General features: G+C 44.6%; 1 pseudogene; it reads right to left on the reverse strand.

The window, feature by feature from the left end:
- Nucleotides 1-963: 963 nt before the first annotated feature.
- Nucleotides 964-1075, reverse strand: LOC142211067 (small nucleolar RNA SNORA17; annotated as a pseudogene).
- Between the last annotated feature and the right edge of the window lie 23751 nt (nucleotides 1076-24826).

A 24826-nucleotide genomic window follows, 5' to 3' on the forward strand; every position in this document is an offset into this window, starting at 1 on the left:
CATGTCCCCACATCTCTGCCCCCAGATTCATGTCCCCCCATCTCTGCCCCCAGATTCATGTCCCCTCCATCTCTGCCCCCAGATTCATGTCCCCTCCATCTCTGCCCCCAGATCCATGTCCCCTCCATTTCTGCCCACAGATCCATGTCCCCACATCTCTGCCCCCAGATTCATGTCCCCACATCTCTGCCCCAGATTCATGTCCCCTCCATCTCTGCCCCCAGATTCATGTCCCTCCATCTCTGCCCCCAGATTCATGTCCTCTCCATCTCTGCCCCCAGATTCATGTCCCTCCATCTCTGCCCCCAGATTCATGTCTCCACATCTCTGCCCCCAGATTCATGCCCCCCATCTCTGCCCCCAGATTCATGTCCCCTCCATCTCTGCCCCCAGATTCATGTCCCTCCATCTCTGCCCCCAGATTCATGTCCTCTCCATCTCTGCCCCCAGATTCATGTCTCCACATCTCTGTCCCCAGATTCATGCCCCCCATCTCTGCCCCCAGATTCATGTCCCCTCCATCTCTGCCCCCAGATTCATGCCCCCCATCTCTGCCCCCAGATTCATGTCCCCTCCAACTCTGCCCTCAGATTCATGTCCCCTCCATCTCTGCCCCCAGATTCATGTCCCCTCCATCTCTGCCCCCAGATTCATGTCCCTCCATCTCTGCTCCCAGTGTCATGCCGTCCTCTCCTTCATCTGCCCCCAGTTTCACGTTCCACATTACACTTACCTTCTCCTTCGTTCCCCCGCGGCTCTCTGCGTGCCTCTCTCTCTTACTGGCGCACAGTTGTAGACGCGATGTGAACTCATCACATCGCGTCTACACTGCCGGGTGGCCGGCGGCAGCGGCGAAGTGAGGAGCTGACACAGGTCAGCGCCTCGCTTCAGCGGCTGAAGCGAGGAGCTGACCTGTGTCAGCTCCTTGCTTCGCCACTGCCGCCTCTCTCGCTGACGCTGACACATATGCGGCTGAAGCGAGGAGCTGACCTGTGTCAGCTCCTCGCTTCGCCGCTGCGGCCTCTCTCGCTGACACATATGCGGCTGAGCCAGCCGCATATGTGTCAGCAAGAGAGGCTGCAGCGGCGAAGCGAGGAGCTGACACAGGTCAGCTCCTCGCTTCAGCCGCATATGTGTCAGCGAGAGAGGCCGCAGCGGCGAAGCGAGGAGCTGACCTGTGTCAGCTCCTTGCTTCAGCCACGTATGTGTTCAACTCAGATCTGCGTCCTCTGGACGCAGATCTGAGTTGAAACAAACAGGACATACAATGACTGCTGCCGGCGCCAGGGGGCCCGGGCCCCCCCCCCCCATTTTTAAATTTGGCCGGGCCCCTGACGCCAGTAGCAGTAGTACTGGCCTATCGGCGGCCCTGTCTGTACCCATACACAGGAACATGTAGCACTCTAAATGGGATCTACAGCTGTCTCTCCTTAGGCGCTCTGGGTCTCTTATTATTATCTACTGGAAGACTCCTTGCTGCCTCTCATTTTCATCATGGTTATCACATGTCATTCACCACGTGCAGAGAGTTTCCTTCCATTACCTGCTCATCAGCTTTATTGTTCTGCATGCTTTGCACCAGCCTCCAGACACACACTGTCTATTTCATTTGTGGCACATATATAATGACCCCCCTCAGTACAGAGCCAGCCATTCTATGCAGGCATTATGCCCACTCTCCTGATGACAGGAAGGCCATCCCTGTCAAGCTCCCCTGGTGAGCAGTCCCATGCCTTCTTAAAGCCCCACTCTGGCGATCTTTATTTAATCTCCAGGGCGAGAGTGGAGATTGTAGTAACTACTGGGCCTAAATCTTCATGTTTCTCCAACCAAGCATTGACCCTGGGGCTGAACTTTACTTCACCATCTCAGCTTCACCATGGGTGCAAACAACTCCAAAACTGCGTAATCTGTTCATAGCTCAATACCAAATAAACAGTCTGTAGTAATGATGCACATTTCAAGATAAGATGGTATACATGAAGATGCGTTGGTAATTTCTTGTGGTTCCACCCAACCATTCATCTCTCCATATTGAAGAATTTAATATTACCACTTTATCTTCCTGATCTTTGTGTATACAATTTCATCTTCTTAAACTGTTTAGTGGCAGATAAGTCTTGGTAAAAATTGTATGGGAGCCTTCACACGGAGTTACGCTCCGCTCATTCTGAACGTAAAACTCGTTCAGAATGAGCGCGTAAAAGCCAGATTCCATTGATTTCTATGGGTGCCGGGATACGTGCGCTACCCATTGAAATCAATGGGAGGCTTTTTTAGCTATTGCTTTCAATGTGATACGCGCGTATGCCGGAATCCAGAGAAATGAATGGGATCTGTTTTTTACGCGCTCATTCTGAACGAGTTTTACGTTCAGAATGAGTGGAGCGTAACTCCGTGTGAAGACTCCCTATTATTGCTAAAGACTGTGTTTTATTTCCTAGTATTTATCTATGAACAAATTTGGAGTTCTATGTGAATAGGAAGCTAGGGACTTAGCTCCATTGTTCACCAGTTCTACTTGAGGGAGCAGCAATGTGAGTGCAAACAAGACTTGACCCCAGAAGAGTCACGAGAAGCTGCACGAAAAAGATGAAAGCAGTTACATTTATATAAGAAAACAATAACAATTATTGCAATTGCATGAATCCCGCAATAAGGCTTGCGTCAAACTGGGAAAAACATGTTGGGCACAGTTCAAACAAGACAATAAACCACATAAGAATTCATTATTTGCCAAAATAAATGAACAAATAGTAACAGTCTCGAACATGCCCAGAAGAGTCAATTCTACCAACTAACAAGTTTAACTGTTGCTCTTATATTCAGTTTTAATACATTGTGGAAGTTCATTGAACAGAAAAAAAAAATCTGTTGGCAATATGTATCATATACAGTATATACAATGTTGATGTAATTCAGTTAATGCCAGTCTCTGTACATGTACGGGCAGGGCCGGCTCCAGGTATGTGAGGGCCCTTGGGCAACAGAGCCCCAATGGCCCCTTTTTGGAGTAACTCATGCACACTGTAGCAAAAAAACAATTGAAATTGGGTGTTTGTTTTGCTACAGGAAGACCTGCTAGAGTGGAGGATAATACAGTCCATTCCATATAGACATCTGCCTCGGATTCTTCTTTATCTTCTTCCCCCGGCTCATGGTGCAGAACATCAGCATTCTGTTGTGGTTTTCCACCACTGATTAGGCCCAAATGTCTAACTATTAGGGAATCTCAAGCCGCAGCCTCTGAATCAGCTGCAGAATCTGCGGCAAGATCCATCAGGTTGCTTTTTTTTCACAGCTTCCTGCTCCAATTAGTTTCAGTAGGAGGAATCTGCTGCTTATTTAGGTTGCGAAATCTGCTGCAAAATCAATGCCAGATTCCACTGTGTGAACAGGGCCTGATACTGTTAATAGTGCCACTCCACAGTGGCCCCCACATAGTACTATATGCTCCACAGTGGCTCCACACAGCATTGTATGCCCACAGTGGCCCCCACACGGCATTATGTGCTCTGCAGTGGCCCCCAAACAGCATTATGTGTTCCGCAGTGGCCCCCAGACAGCATTATTTACTTCGCAGTGGCCCTCACAACGCATTATGTGTTCTGCAGTGCCTCCCACATAGCATTATATGCTCCACAGTGGTCCCCCACACAGTATTATATGCTGCACAGTGGCCCCCACACAGTATTATATGATCTGCAGTGGCCCCCACACAGTATTATATACTCCACATTGGCCCCACACAGTATTTTATACTCCACATTGGCCCCACACAGTATTATATGCTGGACAGTGGCCTCTGCACAGTATTATATGCTCCACAATGTCACCCACACAGTAGTATATGCTCCCAACAGCCCCCCAAACTAAAGCTGGTGCTATTATTATACTCTGGGGTCACCTCAGACCACAGAGTATAATAATCAGAGGTCCAGGGGAAGTGATTCAAAATAACAAACACTTGTACAATAACAAACACTTATACTCACCTTACCTCACCTCTCCTGGGCATCCTCACATCTCTTCTGCCTTGCAACTGAGGTCCTGCTCACCAGATGTCACTGCTGGGGCTTGTGATTGGGCCTCAGTGATCAAATGGGGCGCGATGATGTCATTAAGCCAGTGTGACCCACGTAACCGCTGCAGCCCAATCATAGACCCCAGCAATGAGGCCTGGGGAGCAGGACCTTAGTCACTGACTTGAAAAGCTCTGGAATGGATGCTGAGCCCAAAACAGGTGAGTATAAGTGTATTTTTTTTAATTTTTAATCACCTCCCCTTGGCTGACATCTATTGGAAAGGGGACTGGAGATAGCTAGGCCTCTTTACATTAGCAATATGTATAGCAGTCTTGAAACCAGGCTTTCCTCGACTGCTATCATAGTAGTACAGGGCCCCAGCCATTCCCAGCTGACTGTGGGCCCCATACCCTAAACCACTGCTGAGTGGGCCCCTTCAGGGGATTGGGGCCCTGGCATTTTCCCGGGTAACTATCGAACTGTGAGTCATGGCCCCTGGGTGAAGCAGCATAGCTATTGGGGGAGCAGTGGTAGCAGTCACTACTGCTATATAAAATATACCTCTCTTCTAAATGGTACCAGGCACGTAGGGGCCCCATTACAGATTTTGCACTGGGGCTCAGAAGCTTCATGTGGATGTATCAGAGCTGAGTGTGTGGAGGGAAATGTAGATGTAGCAGCTGAATGTGTGGAGGACTTGATGGCAGCAGAGGTAAAAGTAAAGCGGGAGCAGGGTGAGACAGCAGAATTGTGGCTGTCGGGGGAGGCAGTCAGAGCTGAGTTTGCAGGAAGAAAAACATGGGGGCACAAGTGTTGTATGTGTATGTGAAGGGGCAAAAAGGAGATAGCACAACTGGCTATGGGTGTGGAGAGCATGGAGACATTATAGTTGTGTGTGTGAGAAATGTGGGGGTAGAAGGGCTATGCGTGTGTGGGAACATGAAGATAGCAGAGCTGTATGTTTGTGTATCTGGTATATATGAACGAAGAATAAGCAGAAGAGAGGCAGTATGCAGCTGAACAGCATAATAGAGATCAAATGTAGCTGACTTTTTTTTAATAGGACATAGTACAGTAGTTGGGTGTCCTGAATGAAAGTCTCAACTGAAATGGGTCCTACTTTCAGAAAGCTTGGGAACCACTGCTCTAGAGCAAAAGATGATGCCACTAAGATGCCAGTTGCCTTCAATGTCTTCAAGATATTACTAATCTAGTATATTATTTGTAATCTTATCTGAATCACATGAGTAAATGGGACTAAAGGCAATGAGAACGCTGTTCGGTTGCAGATTTTGGAATATGACATGACTTGACTACTGCATTACATACTGTAACAGAATGAGAAATCCAATCTATGAGAAACGTCTGCATTTTTTTCTCATGTATCTACAAGACATCACATATATTTGCAGTTACGCTACTTGTACACATCTTATTGGTTCATGTTTAAACCATAATCCTGTTACTGAATGGTTGTAGTTTCTATAACCCGATACAGAACACAGCTCGTTATCACCACCTATTGATAAAAAGTGGCATTACATGGAGGCGGTATTCATCCATAAGGCTAGGTTCACACCCGCGTTGCAGTTTCAGAGAAAGGTACTGAACGGAGGATTTGTGGCTGGAACTATTTGGCTGAAAGCACTTTAAGGCTGGGCCCCATGTTTTGTCAAAATGCAACGTTTTGGCCCTGGTGGAAATGCTGTTGCAAATAATGTCGCGTTTTACATTACCTACAAAGGGGATGGGTTTCTGGCTAATCCTATCCACAAATTGCAGAAAAAAATTTGCATCTGTGTTTTCTGTATAGGTATAATAGGGACAGATAGTCCACAGAGGAAAACTGCTGACTTTCTGTGAAAAACACCGTGGGTGCATTTCAGGGGAGTGCCTTTATTTTCCGGGGAGTAAGAGACATTACCCATAGTGGTTTATCTTAATATGGAACCAAATACAATGTTTTTTCCAGGTCAAATAAAATATGGTTGGTGGTCACTTCTTTGTCCACGAGGACCTCTCCTCTGTGACATGAAAGACCTGTCCACAGATGGAATTATGTAATTTCTGAATTGCCTGATTGCCTTAAGTTTTAATTGCGTCCTCTCGTCTGGTGCAACAATGTGATTTCCCATAAAAGCCAGTTTTAGGACGATTTCTCATGACTTAAAGGGGTTATCCTGTTTCTCAGATTTATGGCCTATAAACTTCAGGCTATAGCCTGTGGGCTATGGGAGCTATCATGGGGGATACCCATATCACCACCGCAGTTTCTAGGCTCCCACTCACTAGGTGCCTCAAAAGGTATGCCAGTTCAGGGAACCAGCTAGCGTCCTCCTGTAGGTGACTCTCTCTTGTACGAGCAGTCAGCATTGTTCTCCAAACTCGCCTGGCCTTGCTGGCCACTTTTCCCCCAAAGCCTCCACAATGAGCCAACCATTGCTAATGTGCACCATTTCTCCATCTCACCTCAAGCTGTCTTGTTCTCCTGCAGAGTGAGGGAGCAGCCCTTTAATAGAAAGGCATTTCCCACCCAGGGCCGCCGATAGGCCAGTACTACTGCTACTGGCGTCAGGGGCCCGGCCAAATTTAAAAATGGGGGGGGGGCCCGGGCCCCCTGGCGCCGGCAGCAGTCATTCTATGTCCGCTGTTTCAACTCAGATCTGCGTCCAGAGGACGCAGATCTGAGTTGCAGACATACGCGGCTGAAGCAAGGAGCTGACCTGTGTCAGCTCCTCTCTTCGCTGCTGCCGCCTCTCTCGCTGACCTGTGTCAGCTCCTCGCTTCAGCCGCATATGTGTCAGCGAGACCAGCGGCAGCAGCGAAGAGAGGAGCTGACACAGGTCAGCTCCTCGCTTCAGCGCTGCCGCCGGCTACCCGGCAGTGTAGACACGATGTGATGACGTCACATCGCGTCTACAACTGTGCGCCAGTAAGAGAGAGAGGCGCCGAGAGAGCAGCGGGGGAACGAAGGAGAAGGTAAGTCTAATGTGGAACATGAAACTGGGGGCAGATGAAGGAGAGGACGGCATGACACTGGGGGCAGAGCTGTGGAGACATGAATCTGGGGGCAGAGATGGGGGGCACATGAATCTGGGGGCAGAGATGTGGGGCATGAATCTGGGGGCAGAGCTGTGGGGACATGAATCTGGGGGCAGAGATGGGGGCCACATGAATCTGGGGGCAGAGATGAGGGGGCATGAATCTGGGGGCAGAGATGGGGGGACATGAATCTGGGGGCAGAGATGGGGGGACATGAATCTGGGGGCAGAGATGGGGGGACATGAATCTGGGGGCAGAGTTGGGGGGACATGAATCTGGGGGCAGAGATGGAGGGGGGACATGAATCTGGGGGCAGAGATGGAGGGGACATGAATCTGGGGGCAGAGATGGAGGGGGGACATGAATCTGGGGGCAGAGATGGAGGGGACATGAATCTGGGGGCAGAGATGGAGGGGGGACATGAATCTGGGGGCAGAGATGGGGGGACATGAATCTGGGGGCAGAGATGGGGGGGACATGAATCTGGGGGCAGAGATGGAGGGACATGAATCTGGGGGCAGAGATGGAGGGGACATGAATCTGGGGGCAGAGATGGAGGGGGGACATGAATCTGGGGGCAGAGTTGGGGGGACATGAATCTGGGGGCAGAGATGTGGAGACATGAATCTGGGGGCAGAGATGGAGGGGACATGAATCTTGGGGCAGAGATGAGGGGACATGAATCTGGGGGCAGAGATGGAGGGGACATGAATCTGGGGGCAGAGATGGAGGGGACATGAATCTGGGGGCAGAGATGTGGGGGACATGAATCTGGGGGCAGAGATGTGGGGACATGAATCTGGGGGCAGAGTTGGGGGGACATGAATCTGGGGGCAGAGTTGGGGGGACATGAATCTGGGGGCAGAGATGGAGGGGACATGAATCTGGAGGCAGATGAAGGGTGTATATGAAGCTGGGGGAGAGACGGAGGGGGGACATATAGTTTACAGGTGACTGTAGGAGGATTATACTGTGTGCGGGCACATGAAAAATTAATGAGTTGTCGGAGTCAACATAACAGTGGGTGGGGCTAAATTTCCCGCGGCGCGCAAAGCGCGCCGCACATTTTGTCCCTCTTTTGGTTCTTCAAAAGTTGGGAGATATGGGTACTGGGGGCAGTGGAAAGATGTTAGAGGGTGGACGGGGGGGGAGGGGGGGAGGGGGATTGTTGGGACATCGGGTGTGCGGCACTGCGAAGAGGAAGCTGGGGCAATAATATATAATATATAAGTTTTTAGCTGGAGAACTACAAAGCACACAATAGCTCCAAAGCTATGTGTGCTTTGTATTAATAATGATGTAGGCTGCTATGCTACTAGCATAGCAGCCTGTTTGGGGGTGGGACTTTCACTTTAAAGGAGTGTTCACATTGCGTTTTTGGCCTCCCTTGCCGGGATACGTTGGTAACCAGTCACAATCAGCTCCCCACTTATCCCTGCACGGAGAACTGCAGGCCCCCCCTTTTTTTTAATGGCCAGTTCTTTGTGCAGGGATAAGTTGACAGCTGATTCTGACTGGTTACCAACGTATCCCGGCAAGGGAGGCCAAAAACGCAATGTGAATAAGCCCTGAGGATTTATTAGGAGGGCTCTTATAGATGGTGCTGGCTCTCTACACATAGTAGATGTTACCTGCAAATAGAATCTGATTAAGCCTTGTAATTCTGCTAAATAAAGGGAAATGTGATACAGAATTGGTATGTCGCAAAATAAGGTCATTTTAAAATGGCGGGGGGGGGGGGGGGGGGGGCAGACACTTAGGCTGTATGGGGCCCCAAAATTCCTGATGGCGGCCCTGATCCCACCCTGAGTATCTAGGGCAGATTCTGACGTTAAAAGGCCATACCACAGGGGAGCAGTGCACAACTTCTTCTGCGGTGAAACTCATGGGTGCAACTTAGTTCTATCCATAAGGAGTAACTGAACAATCGAATTCCAAAAGTACTGACTGCGCGATGACCTGCAGAAATTATAGCTACACTAGCATGTATACAGTATATCAACCAACACAGTGCAAGTATATTAGGGGATATAACATAACCAACAAACGTCATAATTCTATTATGCCACATTGTAATGCACCATCTGACATAGTTGGGGCAGGAGTTGCACCCTTCCTGGTGTTACGGGGCTACCTCTTCAAGGCATGCCCCACCTTATAATGTCATGGACGGAATACACCCATGTGAAGCTAGCATAAATGGTGTGCACTTCGCTGATGGACCGTTGAAACTTTATCCTCCACGTAGCGTAAATGCCACAATTTTGTAGTTGAAACCTCAGCATTTTGCAGTCCTTGCAACGTGAATGGGATTCTGGCTCATCCCATTCAAACACTGCCGAAAAATATCCGCATTGGTCTTGCTGTGATTTCAAAAATCGCCGCACGTCAATTATACCTATGGACTTTAATGGCATTTTCCGCACAGGTGTAATTGAAGCAGAAGTCAGCAGATGTAAACTTTGTGGAGTTTCTGTAAAATGCGTTGCTGGAAAAACCACAATGCATTTTTGCACAGGTTTCCCCACAGCACATTTTGGCTGCGGCTCGCTACGTGGGGCCTTAGCCTACAACTTCTTTAAACTGCTGAATACTGAGATTCCTTTTACGAGAAATGTTGATTCAGGTTCATGCAGGTTCCATAATACATATATATTCATATCTAATTCTGAGCTGCTTGGTAAAGTGATTCGTGCAATTCTGACTGGGGAGGAACAGGTCTTAAAGCACTGGGTAAAGGGTGTAACTACAGCAACTGCTCAGAAGAGGGCACTCTTGGAGCATTTTAGAAAGTAAAAGCATTTTACAGGTACAATAATTCCTACAATCATTCTGCTACATCTGTATATATGTTTTTGTCTTTTTAAGCCACCTCGAGTCTTTAAAAAATTAAAAACGATAGTTTTCACAGTAATATAAAACATGGTTGAAATGGTGGTCAGCTCCATTCTCGAACTGCAATACCGGACACAACCAGTGGACCAGTGTGGCACAATTTCTAGATAATGTAGTCATTGGCAACTCTTTTAACTGAGTCATTTAATTCTAACTATATCCTGTCATATTCTTTTCCAGATGTACTTGAAGTAAATAGGATTGGTTTAATCGCTATAATACAGTAGATGCTTAACACATGGCAGCATACCCAGCAGTATAAAGCCTGGTTCGCATCTAACTTTGGGTTTCCGTTCTGGGAGTACGCTTGCGGACCTTTAGAAGTCTTCTCCTTGCTGTGTCCCGGCGGCGTCTTCCGGCTCTGAATTCACTCTGCTAGGCATCGGGTATGGGAAGAGCCGACTGCGCATGCCCACGCTACAAGAAAATGGCCGCTTTGACTGTAAGCAGCCATTTTCTTGTAGTGCGAGCATGCGCAGTCGTCTCTGCCCAGGCCTGATGCCTAGCATAGTGAATTCATTGCCGGATGACGACGCGAGGACGCTGTGCGGAGAAGACTTCTCGGAGAATCCAGCCCGACCCTCACTCGTGGACTTGGTAAGTTCAGTTTGATCGAATGTTACCTACCCCTGAAATGAGCATTTTTCCCCCACAGAGTATAATAGGATTCGATATTCGATTCGAGTAGTCGAATATTAAGGGACTACTCGAAACGAATATCGAATATTTAACTACTCGCTCATCTCTAATAAATACCCTATACCCGACTGTGACTTCAATCAGTGATATCTCTGGCAATACTCTAGATATCACTGCAGCCTTAGAATCTCCTATTTTATATGATACAAAAAGCAAGTTTTTTCCTTTTATAATGTCCAAGATATAACTATTTGATGTGACCCTTCCCTCACTTTCTTTACTATACAGCCCCATACTCCTGTACATAGTAACGTCCCAGAAAGGCAGGAAAAGATCTCACTACAGAAACAAGGGAAAGAGTGAAAAAATGCAGGATTTCACAGAAAGGATCTAAAATTTATAACAAAGTTTATTATAAAATTTATGAATGACACAAATACTGCCGGAAACATCAAAAGTTGTCCAAAAGTTTAGTTGCACTTTAATTATTCAGGTTCCCTGTAGTGCCTCCACAGGGGAAATAAAGTATTACACAGTACTCATCTAAATACTAGGCTGCCTTGAAATGTACAAGTATGATGGGTGCACAACTTTGGCTATTGTAACTGCTCTCCTCGTTGGCTAATAGATAAGTGTCCTTAATAAGGACCCCCTCTATTATCTCTATCTGTCCATAAGGTAGTCGCAGAGTGTCCTACAAACACTGTGAGAGAACCCAATACCCAGAGTTTAATTCTCCATCAGGACCAACTTAAAATGATTTAATTTATGGAAATTCCCTAATATTTTCCCATTAACTGAATCACTTCTTTATTACCTTTCCATACCGTACCATACTGTACAGTACTTTGAAGACACTGGAATATAAAACTTAAAGGAGGTTTTTATGAAGGGTGTCCCACTCCGGAGTACAACTTTAAAAATGCAAATTACTTACAAACACGTGAATGTAAAGGCGAGCTGTAAGAACTGAACATACCTGTATTTAGTGGAACACAAATCCACATTACAAAAGGTGCTGAAAATGTCCTCCCCCAACGTCAGCGCACAAGGAAATGCGGCGCTCAGTATTTGAGAATGTCCTCTGCAACAAGTCACTGTCGATGGGAGCAATTTCACGCTCGATGTTTGCTTTCAGTGGTTTGATGGTCTTAGGTTTGCTTGCATAAACTTTGCCCTTTAAATATCCCCATAGAAAAAAAATCTGGGGAAGTAAAATTGGGCGATCGAGGTGGCCACAAACCTTTCGAGATCACTTCTCCATGATCGGATCACTTCCATACTGGCATGAGAGGAATGGCACGTTGCCCCGTCCTGTTGGAAGTAACCTTGTTGAAGTTTGTAGTTGTCCAGTTGTTTCACAAATTCTTCAAATATGGACATGTATTGGTCGGTGTTCACTGTTTCTTCAAAGAAAATTGGACCAATGATCCGAAAATGAGAAATCACGCACCACTCTCTGATCTTCTGATCATGTAAGGGGGCCTATTACAAGCCATGGGGATTTTGCGAGGCTCATATACGGGTGTTGTGTGAGTTTACATAACCAGAGAGATGAAACCACACTTCATCAGTGAACCAAGTGATGTTTAGCAGCATTGCATTTAGGGAAAAAAAATTGAAGGAACCATTGGCAGTATGTCGCGCGTTTCTGAAGATCCAGCGTTTTCAACTAGTGAACAGATGTGATGCGGTATGGCTTTATTTTTCCTTTCTTAGTAGCTAGTTGACAGGTCGACTTTGAGTACCCAATTTCTTGAGCTAACCGACGTAATGATTTTGTTGGGGTATTTTTTAAATGGTCCGTAACGTCTTGCACAGAGTTATCCGACATCCGAGGTCGTTCTTCAGAATGCTGATCAACCAGGCTTCCCTTCGCCTCCAACTTTTTGCCCAATTTTGTGATGGTTATGAAGGTAGGCGGGTTTCTCCCTCTAAATTTCTTCAAATATTCCCTCTGACACTGTTTTGGTGACCGAGTAGGTCTTCACAATGAACACTCTTGGTTGTACGCAGTGTTGTAACTACCGGGGTAGCAGTGGTAGCAGCTACCACAGGGCCCGGGACATTAGGGGCTCGGCGACAGCCGCTACCCCTGCACTTTTTTTAAAAAAATAGGCCTTTACCAGCTGGAGTTACTCCAGCCGGTAACGGGCCCTACTTACTTACCGATCCTGGCAGGGGCCGGGATCGGTAAGTGATGCCTCGGGCCTCACAAGCACTATTATACTTGGAGATCTTTTTGGACCCCCGAGTATAAAGATCGGAGGCCTGGGAGAGATAAGGGAATATAAAAAACATTGTTACTTACCTCTCCGTGATCCGGGCATGCTTCGGGCATACTTCGGGTCTGGAAAACGTCTGACAGCGGCGGAGAATGCAGCAGAGCCGGGAGATAGGTAAGTAACTGTGTTTTTTTATGTTTGTATCCCTCTGGGTCTCCGATTATTATACTCTGGGGTCTGAAAAGACCCCAGAGTATAATAATTGTTCATGGGTGTCCACTATGGGGAATAATACTGTGTACTGGGGCCACTATGGGGAATAATACTGTGTACTGGGGCCACTATGGGGAATAATACTGTGTACTGGGGCCACTATGGGGAATAATACTGTGTGCAGGGGCCACTATGGGGAATAATACTGTGTGCAGGGGGCACTATTGGGCATTATAGTGCAGGGGGGAGGGGGTAGGGGTGCAGTTGGTCGAGGTCTTTGGTGTTGGTCGGGGGGGGGGGGGCATGTCAAAAGCTGTCATCTAGTTCCTAGTTCCAACACTAGTGGTACGGTATACTTTATGTATACTGCATGTATACTGCATGCTTGCTTTCGCCACTCTGGGCCGCCGTTTGGACTTGATGGACTGATGTCTTTATCCAACCTCATCAACTATGTAGCGGCACCGCTATAGTGCCCGCCTCTTTATGACACAGAATCAATTCTTCATTAAATAAGGAATATTTTGAACCTTGTTACATGATGATACATGCATTGCCTTCCAGAGTAATTCATGTTTTTAAGGTTGTACTCCCGAGTGAGACACCCTGTATTTAGTATTAGTAGTCGAATTAAGATGAAACATTCTAGCAAATGTAAATCCTTCCAGACAGAAAAGTCAGATTGCTGCAGAACTCTGCATAGGGTTATGTCTTTCGCAAATTTGTAAATGATTATAGGTGTGTGATTATTAGATACTGGGTCTTACCACAAGAGGGAGTAAAAATGTTTTCCCCACTACCCTATAAAAAGGATCTTGGAGGCTTCTTTTGGGTAGTGTCCCACTTAAAGACATTTTACCCAATTGAAATACTTGTCAGAGGGGGCGCATTATTGGACTGAGAGAACCAGGATGGTCGTTTTAATGAATTGCTCTCCATCTAGGCTGTTCTAAGCTATCTGTTAGGAGGTGTTGGGTGCAGTGTTTACATAAGGGAACACACGCACAGAAAACAGACTTAGTATGGCCAAGACAAACCACCAGTAGAGATGATCACTTGACCCACTGATAAGCATGAGCATCTCCCACAGATTCCTTGTTCACAATCCAGACATTGCACACCCCTGTTTCTGCATGGGCCATTTCCAGGAGCTCAGCAGAAGGACATTTGGTGTTATCTCACTCATTACATAGTGACTTGTATAAGAAATACCAATCATTTTTTGCACTGGAAAAAGGGCATCCCTTGCCAAAACGCGTTGTGTGTATGCGGTAAATAAAGACTACTTCCAAGGACCAGCGATCTCCTTTATTCTTCTCCTGTGTTCTCACTCATTACATGTCCTGCCATTGACATTTAACCACTGTTGCCTTTGTCTTAATTTGTAGTGTGAACAAGAAACCTTGGACTGCTACTAACTGGAACTCTATTCACTTTAGTGAAAAATTCAGGTTCTGTTTGAGATTCAATGACTGTTGGGTTTAAGCATGCAGGCATGGTCAGCGATGGCGATTCCGTCCTCCCTTTGATGTGGAGTGTTACACTGTCCCAACTGCTGGTGTAATGATCTTGGGAGCCATCGCATGGGACAGTCGGTAACCCCTAGTAGCGATACAAGGGATACTAACAGCTCAGTGATATGTGCAGAACTTCTTGTGGCCACATGTGTTACCTCTCATGGCAGGATTTTGCAACTGGCATTTTTAAGCAGCATAATGCTTCCCCACACACAGCAAAGGTTTCACAGGAATGTCTTCTCCAGGTTTAAGCACTTCCTTGGTCTGCCTGGTCACCATATTTATACTAATTGAGTATTTATCGGAGCAAATAGGATGCCGGCCTTGGTAACCTTGGATCTTCAGAACCAGCTGCAGCATCTGGGCTCAAATATGACATAGGATACCATACAGTACCTGTATGCCTCCATACTCTACTGTATCTCATATTGTATCTAAGCTACAGGTGGCTCTGGGTACTAGAAACTTCTTCCAATTGTACAGTGAGTGTACAGATATGAAGTTTTATTAGATACAGCGACCCGGCCTGATAATCTGTCCACAATAAAGAAATCATGGCTGGGTTCCTGACAAGTATCAGACCGTGGAGAATTCCTGCATTCATGGTCATGTCCATTGGCAAGTGATCAAGACAAAAGACTGTCATCACTAAGATGTTTAGAGGAAATCTTTAGAACAGTTAAATGTAACTGTTCATCTTAAATGTTTTACTTGTCTACAAATTTAAAGGGGACCTTTCATGTCCTCGCACATCAGCGGTATTATATACCGCTATAAAGCTGGATGTGTGCACTGGATTTAGCACATGCAGCGTTGCCTGTATACAACCGGGTGCAGGAGATATCAGTGCTGTTAGTTTTGGCACTAATTTCTCTCCACTGGCTGCATCGTCGCAGGTCTGTGAAGAATTCTCTTGTTCCTCAAACCCCAGTGATGACAGTGGAGGGATATCTATGCCAGAACTAGGTATCTCTGGCATCTGTTGCATATCAGCAAAGCTGAATTTAGAACACTTTCAGCTTTCTAGCGGCATATAATACTGATGATCTGCAAGATTCTTTAAATATGGCTGTATTCAAAGGAAAAACTCTTTAGTGGAATCTGTCAAGAATAAATTCATTATACACCTAATCACAGTAATTTGTGTGTTATTTCCATTTTATTATTATGTTTTATATGATTAACCTAAGGAAGGGGTCTTTGAAAGCCCCCCATATTCCACTTGTAACAACAGCACCTATTCTCCACCCTCGCCACATTTCTCCAATTCGAGGGCACCTCCTTCTAAATGTTGGCTCAAATTAATTGTCCCTCTGAAATCTTAGCCAAACTGGGACAATTTTTCAGTAATTCACCATAATATGGGGATATAACATGGGAAACTCCCCTTAAGTACAATGGACTCCCCTCTTCTCATAAACACAGTATCCCAAAAATACTATTTGTCTCCAAAAAGACTCTATTCAGTAGCACTGCACATGACACTGTGCATGCTTCCCATGGCATATGTGGTGTTATTCAGTGGTGACGACCACATTACCAAGACTTTGCAAATGTTGTTTCAAAAAACAAGCAGAGTCACTCCCTTCCCTACTATTGTGACACTCCGCTACTTCCAGGCCACACTGGTCCTAGTGGTATGTTACATCCAACTTATTTACCAAAGAGCAAGGCAATGTCTGCTGAAATTAAAGACATTGTGGAGAAAGAAGTTACTTGGATATCAACCTTGCATGGAAAGGAAGAATGATTCAGTAAGGGACCTGGCATTGTCTATGGGAGTCTGATTAAGATATCCATGAAAGAAGGATCTCACATACATTGACCTCATTGAAGTTATGTGGGCCTATGGATCTGTGTGATCTGGTTCAAAGAGGAAGATAAATGGAAGACTGTCTTCAAGACATCACTGCTTGGTTATGCCAACAGATCAGTGTGACACCCTTGCAGTACCAATTTTTCCATGGATGTTTTCCATCAAGTCTGTTTAGTTGACATTTAGATTTTCAATAAAGATCTGTGTAGCCATTACCTGCATGTCTGCTATGTCCTGCTTTTCTGTAAGAACTCCTATGTGCTAAGCTCGAGAAGTGTCATTTCTAGAAGTAGGAACCTCCTCTTCTGGGCCACATTATCTCTTTTGATGGACTTTGTGTGGATCCAGATAACGTATGTGCACTTCTGAACTGGTCGTAGTCTATAGGTGCTTTGATCTCCTGCCTAAATTGGATAGAAATTAATACTTGAGTTTGTCCAACCTATTTAGTTTAGAGCTTTTGTCATCTCAGGTCTTGCTTGTCCTCTGCTCCAGTTTTCCATGATCTGCATGTTGAAAAGCATTTCTTGGGGATTAATGCCTCTTTTCTTGAAATTGGAGCAATTATTTCTCTGTAGTAAGGAAAAGACAAGTAACTGCCACAGGGGCATAGCTGGTGGGACAAACAGGGGGCATTTTTCAGTTGCATATAGGAAGGGGGCATGTCCACGGCCAACACTATCTAAGCAGAATAAACAGCTTCCTAAACATGCATAGCTGTAGGGGCTCAGTGAGTGGCTTGTGTGGCCATCTGAGGATCAATGACTGCCTAGATTTTGTTGCCCATTGTATCTTTGTACAATCTTGTGTGCAGGAACTGCAGAAGGGCCTGGAGACATGAGATCACATGACAATCATCATACAGTGCCTTGTGAAAGCATTCGACCACCTTGAACTTTTCAACATTTTGCCACATTTCAGGCTTGAAACATAGATATCAAATTTTAATTTTTTTTTGGGAAAAATAAACAACAAGTGGGACACAATTGTGAAGATGAATGAAATTTATTGGATATTTTAAACTTTTTTAACTAATAAAAAACTGAAAAGTGAGGCGTGCAAAATTATTCGGCCCTCTTGCGTTAATACTTTGTAGCGCGACCTTTTGCTGCGATTACAGCTGAAAGTCACTTGGGGTATGTCTCTATCAGTTTTGCACATCAAGAAGCTGAAATTCTTGCCCATTCTTCCTTGCAGTACAGCTGGAGCTCAGTGAGTTTGGATGGAGAGCATTTGTGAACAGCAGTTTTCAGCTTTTCCACAGATTCTTGATTGGATTCAGGTCTGGACTTTGACTTGGCCATTCTAATACCTAGATACGTTTATTTGTGAACCACTCCATTATAGATTTTGCTTTATGTTTTGGATCATTGTCTTGTTGGAAGATAAATCTGCGTCCCAGTCTCAAGTCTTTTGTAGACTCCAACAGGTTTTCTTCCAGAATGGTCCTGTATTTGGCTCCATCCATCTTCTCATCAATTTTAACCATCTTCCCTGTCACTGCTGAAGAAAAGCCAAACCATGATGCTGCCACCACCATGTTTGACAGCGGAGATGGTATGTTCAGGGTGATGAGCTGTGTTGCTTTTACGCCAAACATATCGTTTTGCATTGTGGCCAAAAAGTTCGATTTTGGTTTCATCTGACCAGAGCACCTTCTTTCATATGTTTGGAGTCTCCCAGGTGGCTTGTGGCAAACTTTACACAGCCTTTTTATGGATATCTTTGAGAAATGGCTTTCTACTTGCCACTCTTCCATAAGGGCCAGATTTGTGCAGTGTATGACTGATTGTTGTCCTATGGACAGACTCTACCACCTCAGCTGTAGATCTCTGCAGTTCATCCAGAGTGATCATGGGCCTCTTGGCTGCATCTCTGTTCAGTCTTCTCCTTGTTTGAGATGAAAGTTTAGAGGGACGGCCGGGTCTTGGTAGATTTGCAGTGGTCTGGTCTGATTCTCCTTCCATTTCAATATGATTGCTTGCACAGTGCTCCTTGGGATGTTTAATGTTTGGGAAATCTTTTTGTATCCAAATCCGGCTTTAAACTTCTTCATAACAGTATCTCGGACCTGTCTGGTGTGTTCCTTGGTCTTCATGATGCTCTTTGCTCTTTAAACAGAACCCTGAGCCTATCACAGAGCAGGTGATTTATACGGAGACTTGATTACACACAGGTGGATTCTTTTTATCATCAGTCATTTAGGACAACATTGGATCATTCAGAGATCCTCACTTGTTGTTGATTCTCCCCCCCCCCCCCCCAAATTAAAATTTGATATCTTTATGTTTGAAGCCTGAAATGTGGCAAAAGGTTGAAAAGTTCAAGTTGGCCAAATACTTTCGCAAGGCTCTGTATGTGCAGGACCTGATACTGTTGAAAGACCCTTGTCATTATAGTAGTTAGGTTTAGATGAAAGATATGAGAAAAGAGAACATTGGCAATCAGAGAAGACATCACTTGTGAGTTCCTGGATTTATAGATGACCTGTCACCTCTCTTGACATGCCTATTATAGCGATATCTGTATCTGTTCAAAAAGTCTTTGCATAGCCTGGGCCAGTAGGCAGAGGTAGCAGAAAAAAGTTGCTTTGAATATAGACTTGGTGTGCCGGGTGGGGAAGTTTCATTAATTGCGACTGAAGATGATCTCTCAGGAAAACAGCTAATATGGGACTCCCCATCCTGGCACACGGCGCCGTAACTACCGCAGTAGAAGCCACAGTGGCTGATACAGGGCCAGCAACCTTAGGGGTCTGTTGGGCCCCTGCTTCTTTTCTTTTGAAATAGACCCTATTTACTTAACATGATGAATAACCCACATCTGTGACGGAAATGGAGAAAGCCAAAGACAACAGGGAGTCGCGCTGTAGCCCAGGAGAGGTGAGTAAGACTGTTCTTTAGGTCTATCACCTCCCCTAGGCCACTGATCATTATACTCTGGGATCTGAAAAGACCCTAGAGTATAATAAAAGTTTGTGGGTGATGAACCCCCACAATTTTTTTTTTTTAATGTAAATTGTGAGCCCCACATAGAGCTCACAATGTACATTTTTCCCTATCAGTATGTCTTTTTTTGGAATATGGGATGGAAATCCATGCTGACACGGGGAGAACACACAAACTCCTTGCAGATGTTTTTTTTGCCCTTGGTTGGATTTGAACACCAGGACTACAAGGCTGCAGTATTAACCACTGAGCCACCGTGTGGCCCCTGAACCCCACAATTTTGAGCTATGTTGAACCTGACATTTTTTTCAATATTTGCAATGAACACCGTAGGAGCCACTTACTACATTATACTGTGCGAAGGGGCCACTATGGGGCATTATACTGTGTGGAAGGGTCTCTATGGGACATTATACCGTGTGAAAGGGCTGCTATGAGACATTATACTATGTGGAGGATCCATTATGGGACATTATATTTTGTGGTGGGGCCACTATGGGACATTGTACTGTGTGAGGGACCGCTATGGGATATTATACTGTCTGGAAGCCACTTTGTGACATTGTAGTGTGTGTAAATGTTATATGATGCGGGGGCAAGGTAAGGGGGCGCTATGCCATGTTGAGGCCCAAGTTTAAAGTTTGCTGTGGGGACAAGTCTTTGCTAGTTACACCCCTACCACCAAAGTCCATGATAAGTGTACCAGACTAGGCGACTGCGGCATCAGCTACATTCTCATGCTGACCCAGCAGTCTCTGTCCAGTCAAGAGACTTACACTATTTGGTGGTGATGGATGATGAGTTTCACATGAAGAATGAGGCATGCTAGACTCAATCTCAGCTCCAGGTTACAAAAAAGCGAAAAAGAAATTGCATGGTACGCCTTTGTGTACCATACAATTTCTTCTAGAAAAAAAAATGAAGATGAACCCTGAGACTTCTTAAATTGCCAATATTGATAGATTTTCATCCTGTGCAGGGTTTCAATATCATCTGCATAGTAGTTGATCACTACTCAAAAACAGCCCATTTTCCCCCCTATTGTGTGGGTTACCTACTGCTTATCAACTGGCTCAGACATTCTGCAAGAGATCTTTCTGCCTCCATACCCTTAGTGCTTGAAGTGGGAAGAGCACCTTGTTTGAGTCTTTCAGGATTGCCTGGATTGACTTCTCTGGGTGCCATCCCAAGACTCCTAGTTAGTTCGGGTGAATCTACCATCAGTTTGGCCAGAATTTAAAAGTTCTGTCTTTAAAACATCTGTGCCAACAATATGCAATAGGTAAACTGTATATACATATACATAACTGTATATAAGATGTTTCCTCACAGAAATATTACAATTACCTGCTCATAATAGCACTCCTAGTGTACAACATGTATAGGTCTGTGTAATGTATTAGCTGAGCATGCCCAGTAGAATACAGTACAGCTTCTGCTGTATCTCCAGAAATTGCAGGGATATTATTTAGGCTATACATGGTCTGTGTTTCCAGTGCTTATCTAATAGCTTTTCCCTCACTGGTTGAAGTCTTTGACAGGACGTCTATAATTTGCTGATATACAGTCCTATGAAAAAGTTTGGGCACCCCTATTAATCTTAATCATTTTTAGTTCTAAATATTTTGGTGTTTGCAACAGCCATTTCAGTTTGATATATCTAATAACTGATGGACACAGTAATATTTCAGGATTGAAATGAGGTTTATTGTACTAACAGAAAATGCGCAATATGCATTAAACCAAAATTTGACCGGTGCAAAAATATGGGCACCTCAACAGAAAAGTGACATTAATATTTAGTACATCCTCCTTTTGCAAAGATAACAGCCTCTAGTTGCTTCCTGTAGCTTTTAATCAGTTCCTGGATCCTGGATGAAGGTATTTTGGACCATTTCTTTCTACAAAACAATTCAAGTTCAGTTAAGTTAGATGGTCGCCGAACATGGACAGCCCGCTCTCAAATGATCTGAAAACAAAGATTGTTCAACATAGTTGTTCAGGGGAAGGATACAAAACGTTGTCTCAGAGATTTAACCTGTCAGTTTCCACTGTGAGGAACATAGTAAGGAAATGGAAGACCACAGGGACAGTTCTTGTTAAGCCCAGAAGTGGCAGGCCAAGAAAAATATCAGAAAGGCAGAGAAGAAGAATGGTGAGAACAGTCAAGGACAATCCACAGACCACCTCCAAAGAGCTGCAGCATCATCTTGCTGCAGATGGTGTCACTGTGCATCAGTCAGCAATACAGCGCACTTTGCACAAGGAGAAGCTGTATGGGAGAGTGATGAGAAAGAAGCCGTTTCTGCACGTACGCCACAAATAGAGTTGCCTGAGGTATGCAAAAGCACATTTGGAGAAGCCAACTTCATTTTGGAAACAAAGATTGAGTTGTTTGGTTATGAAAAAAGGCGTTATGCATGGCGTCCAAAAAGAAACAGCATTCCAAGAAAAACACTTGCTACCCACTGTAAAATTTGGTGGAGGTTCCATCATGCTTTGGGGCTGTGTGGCCAATGCCGGCACCGGGAATCTTGTTAAAGTTGAGGATCGCATGGATTCCACTCAGTATCAGCAGATTCTTGAGAATAATGTTCAAGAATCAGTGACGAAGTTGAAGTTACGCCGGGGATGGATATTTCAGCAAGACAATGATCCAAAACACTGCTCCAAATCAACTCAGGCATTCATGCAGAGGAACAATGACAATGTTCTGGAATGGCCATCCCAGTCCCCAGACCTGAATATCATTGAACATCTGTGGGATGATTTGAAGCGGGCTGTCCATGCTCGGCGACCATCCAACTTAACTGAACTTGAATTGTTTGTCCAAAATACCTTTATCCAGGATCCAGGAACTGATTAAAAGCTACAGGAAGCGACTAGAGGCTGTTATCTTTGCAAAAGGAGGATCTACTAAATATTAATGTCACTTTTCTGTTGAGGTGCCCATACTTTTGCACCGGTCAAATTTTGGTTTAATGCATATTGCACATTTTCTGTTAGTACAATAAACCTCATTTCAATCCTGAAATATTACTGTGTCCATCAGTTATTAGATATATCAAACTGAAATGGCTGTTATAAACACCAAAATATTTAGAACAAAAAATGATTAAGATTAATAGGGGTGCCCAAACTTTTTCATAGGACTGTAAATACTGCTGTCTGTGCACTTTGTCAGAAGCACAACGGAAGCTTATGTCCTTCCTAAATAATATCTGTTTCTATCACTAAGAATACAGCAGAAGTTTTTAGCAGTATCAATATGGAGTACATGCAACTTTTTAATCACGTTTTATTCACTTTTTTTTGGGAATAATATAAAGACCATTTGGATTAAAAAGTGAAAAAAATAAACTCATAAATATTAATTCTTATAATAAACTAGCCTCTGCCTGCGACTTCGTCTGTATGTTGTTGGCGTCAATGATCCGTCTATATTCAGCAAATTGCTGCTGTCGATGGATCGCCTGCCCTGGCGTTTCGGCAGTTCTCAAGCTGTGCTGCTGCTGAATTTGTTCTTCGCACCACGCCTATGATTGTTCTGGCATCCTAGGAGCTGGCTGGGATGCCATATAATAAGCGTGTTGTTGGCAACAATGATCCGCCTGCTTCGGCGTTTTTGGCAGCCTTCCGCTGAACTCATTCCTTGTGCTGTGCCCGTGATTGTTCTGGCATCTCAGCAGCTTGCTGGGATGCCATATAATAAGCGTGTTGTTGGTATCGATGATCCGCCTACTCCAGCGTTTCGGCAGTTCTCAAGCTCGCCTGCCGCTGAACTTGTTCCTCACACTATACCTGTGATTGTTCTGGCATCTCAGCAGCTCACTGGGACACCATATAATGAGTGTGTAGTTGGTGTGGATGATCCTCCTGAGCTCCACTTGAGGAGAAGTCTGTGGCTTCTGGCTACCTTCATAGTTCTCGTTATAGAATTTTGCCACAAATTAGATTTTTTTTTCCCCGGCATGTTTAAAATTGGCAAACTGCCAATTTGTATTAAAGGTGTTTTCCCATCCAGTGTGTCAACACTGGAGCAGATCAGATAATATGCAAATGCATGTACACAATGGACTCAGGGTTAGTTGTGTGTTTACATAGAGAGATAACAGACCTATCTTTAATATAGTTTAATATAGTATATGAACATAAATTCATAACAGTCCTGAAACCATATCATTTACTGGGATAAAAAGTAGCCTATGTGTTAATCGAGGTTACAAACTATGTGCCAAATTTTATTCAAATCCGTTTAGCTGTTTTTGCGTGATCGAGAAACAAACATCCAAACTTTCACATTTATAATATTAGTAGGAAGGATAGGATAGGATAGGACAAGTGCAATCAAGTACATTCAATACACCTGCAAAATTAGCCTGGTCACATCCCCTTAGTATTATAACCAATATACTCATTATGACTCTTTAGTGTCCTGCAGACTCTACTGCATTTGCGCATAATTACCAAAACGAGGCCAAGACTCAGATTGGGTTTGCACATGATATATATATATATATATATATATATATATATATTTGTGTGTATATATATACTGTATATATATTTTTTATTTATTTATTTATCTTTTTAACTTCCTTTACATTTATTTTTATTTCACTTATCTGGTTTGTTCCCTAGCAGACTTGGTTGCTTCGTTGTTCCAACATGGCAGCACACGAATGGTTTAGATGCTGTGGTTGCAATTGACTGCACCATCTTAATGTTTAACAGCTATGATCAGTGTTCTGATACGGCTTGTCTACCAATTGTGGTCATTCCTGTCCTAGCTGTCGTTCCCTATGCTGTTGTTTCTGCTGTCACTACTGGACTGACCCCAACCTTGGCTTTCTTCTTGCATAATGCCTTTTCTTCTCTTCTTGGATTGTGTAACTGGTACTTGTCATTCTTCACCTGACTCTGATCCTTTTCTTCAATTCTGACTACACTACTATCCTCATATTCTGACTGATCTCATGGTGATATTAAGAACCTGTTTAATATTTTCTCTATCTTGGTCCATAGTTATCATGTTCCATAGTTCTCTATAGCAATATTGAGTGTCTTAATACCAACCTAACCAGTTGTAGACTTTAGGAAAGCCCTTTCTTGGCATTGTAATCTCTTCTTGCATCTTTTGATTATAAGGGATCTAATTGTCTATTTAGGTATAAATTATATCTGTACATATAAACATATCAGGTTGGGGAATGTTCCAGGAATAGATGCTTCCTCTGGGAACCTGATCTAGATGGGAGTGGTGTCTGTATATTCTGTATTGGTGCCAAGTACATTGGCAACTGACAAGCTGTAATTAGCAAATACACAAAGCTACTCTACAGAGGCACAATGCGGTATATCTAGAGAGGAGAGCGTTATTATCCCCAAGACGTGGCCCTTATACAGGGGTGTAACTATAAGGATTGTTGGGGTTACCTTAAAAGAGCTCCTAATTTATATGCACAGCATTGGATTGTCTGTGGGTAGGGTTGAGTGATCTGGATTG

This window comes from Leptodactylus fuscus, chromosome 6, assembly GCF_031893055.1.
Source record: "Leptodactylus fuscus isolate aLepFus1 chromosome 6, aLepFus1.hap2, whole genome shotgun sequence".
Lineage (NCBI taxonomy): Eukaryota > Metazoa > Chordata > Amphibia > Anura > Leptodactylidae > Leptodactylus > Leptodactylus fuscus.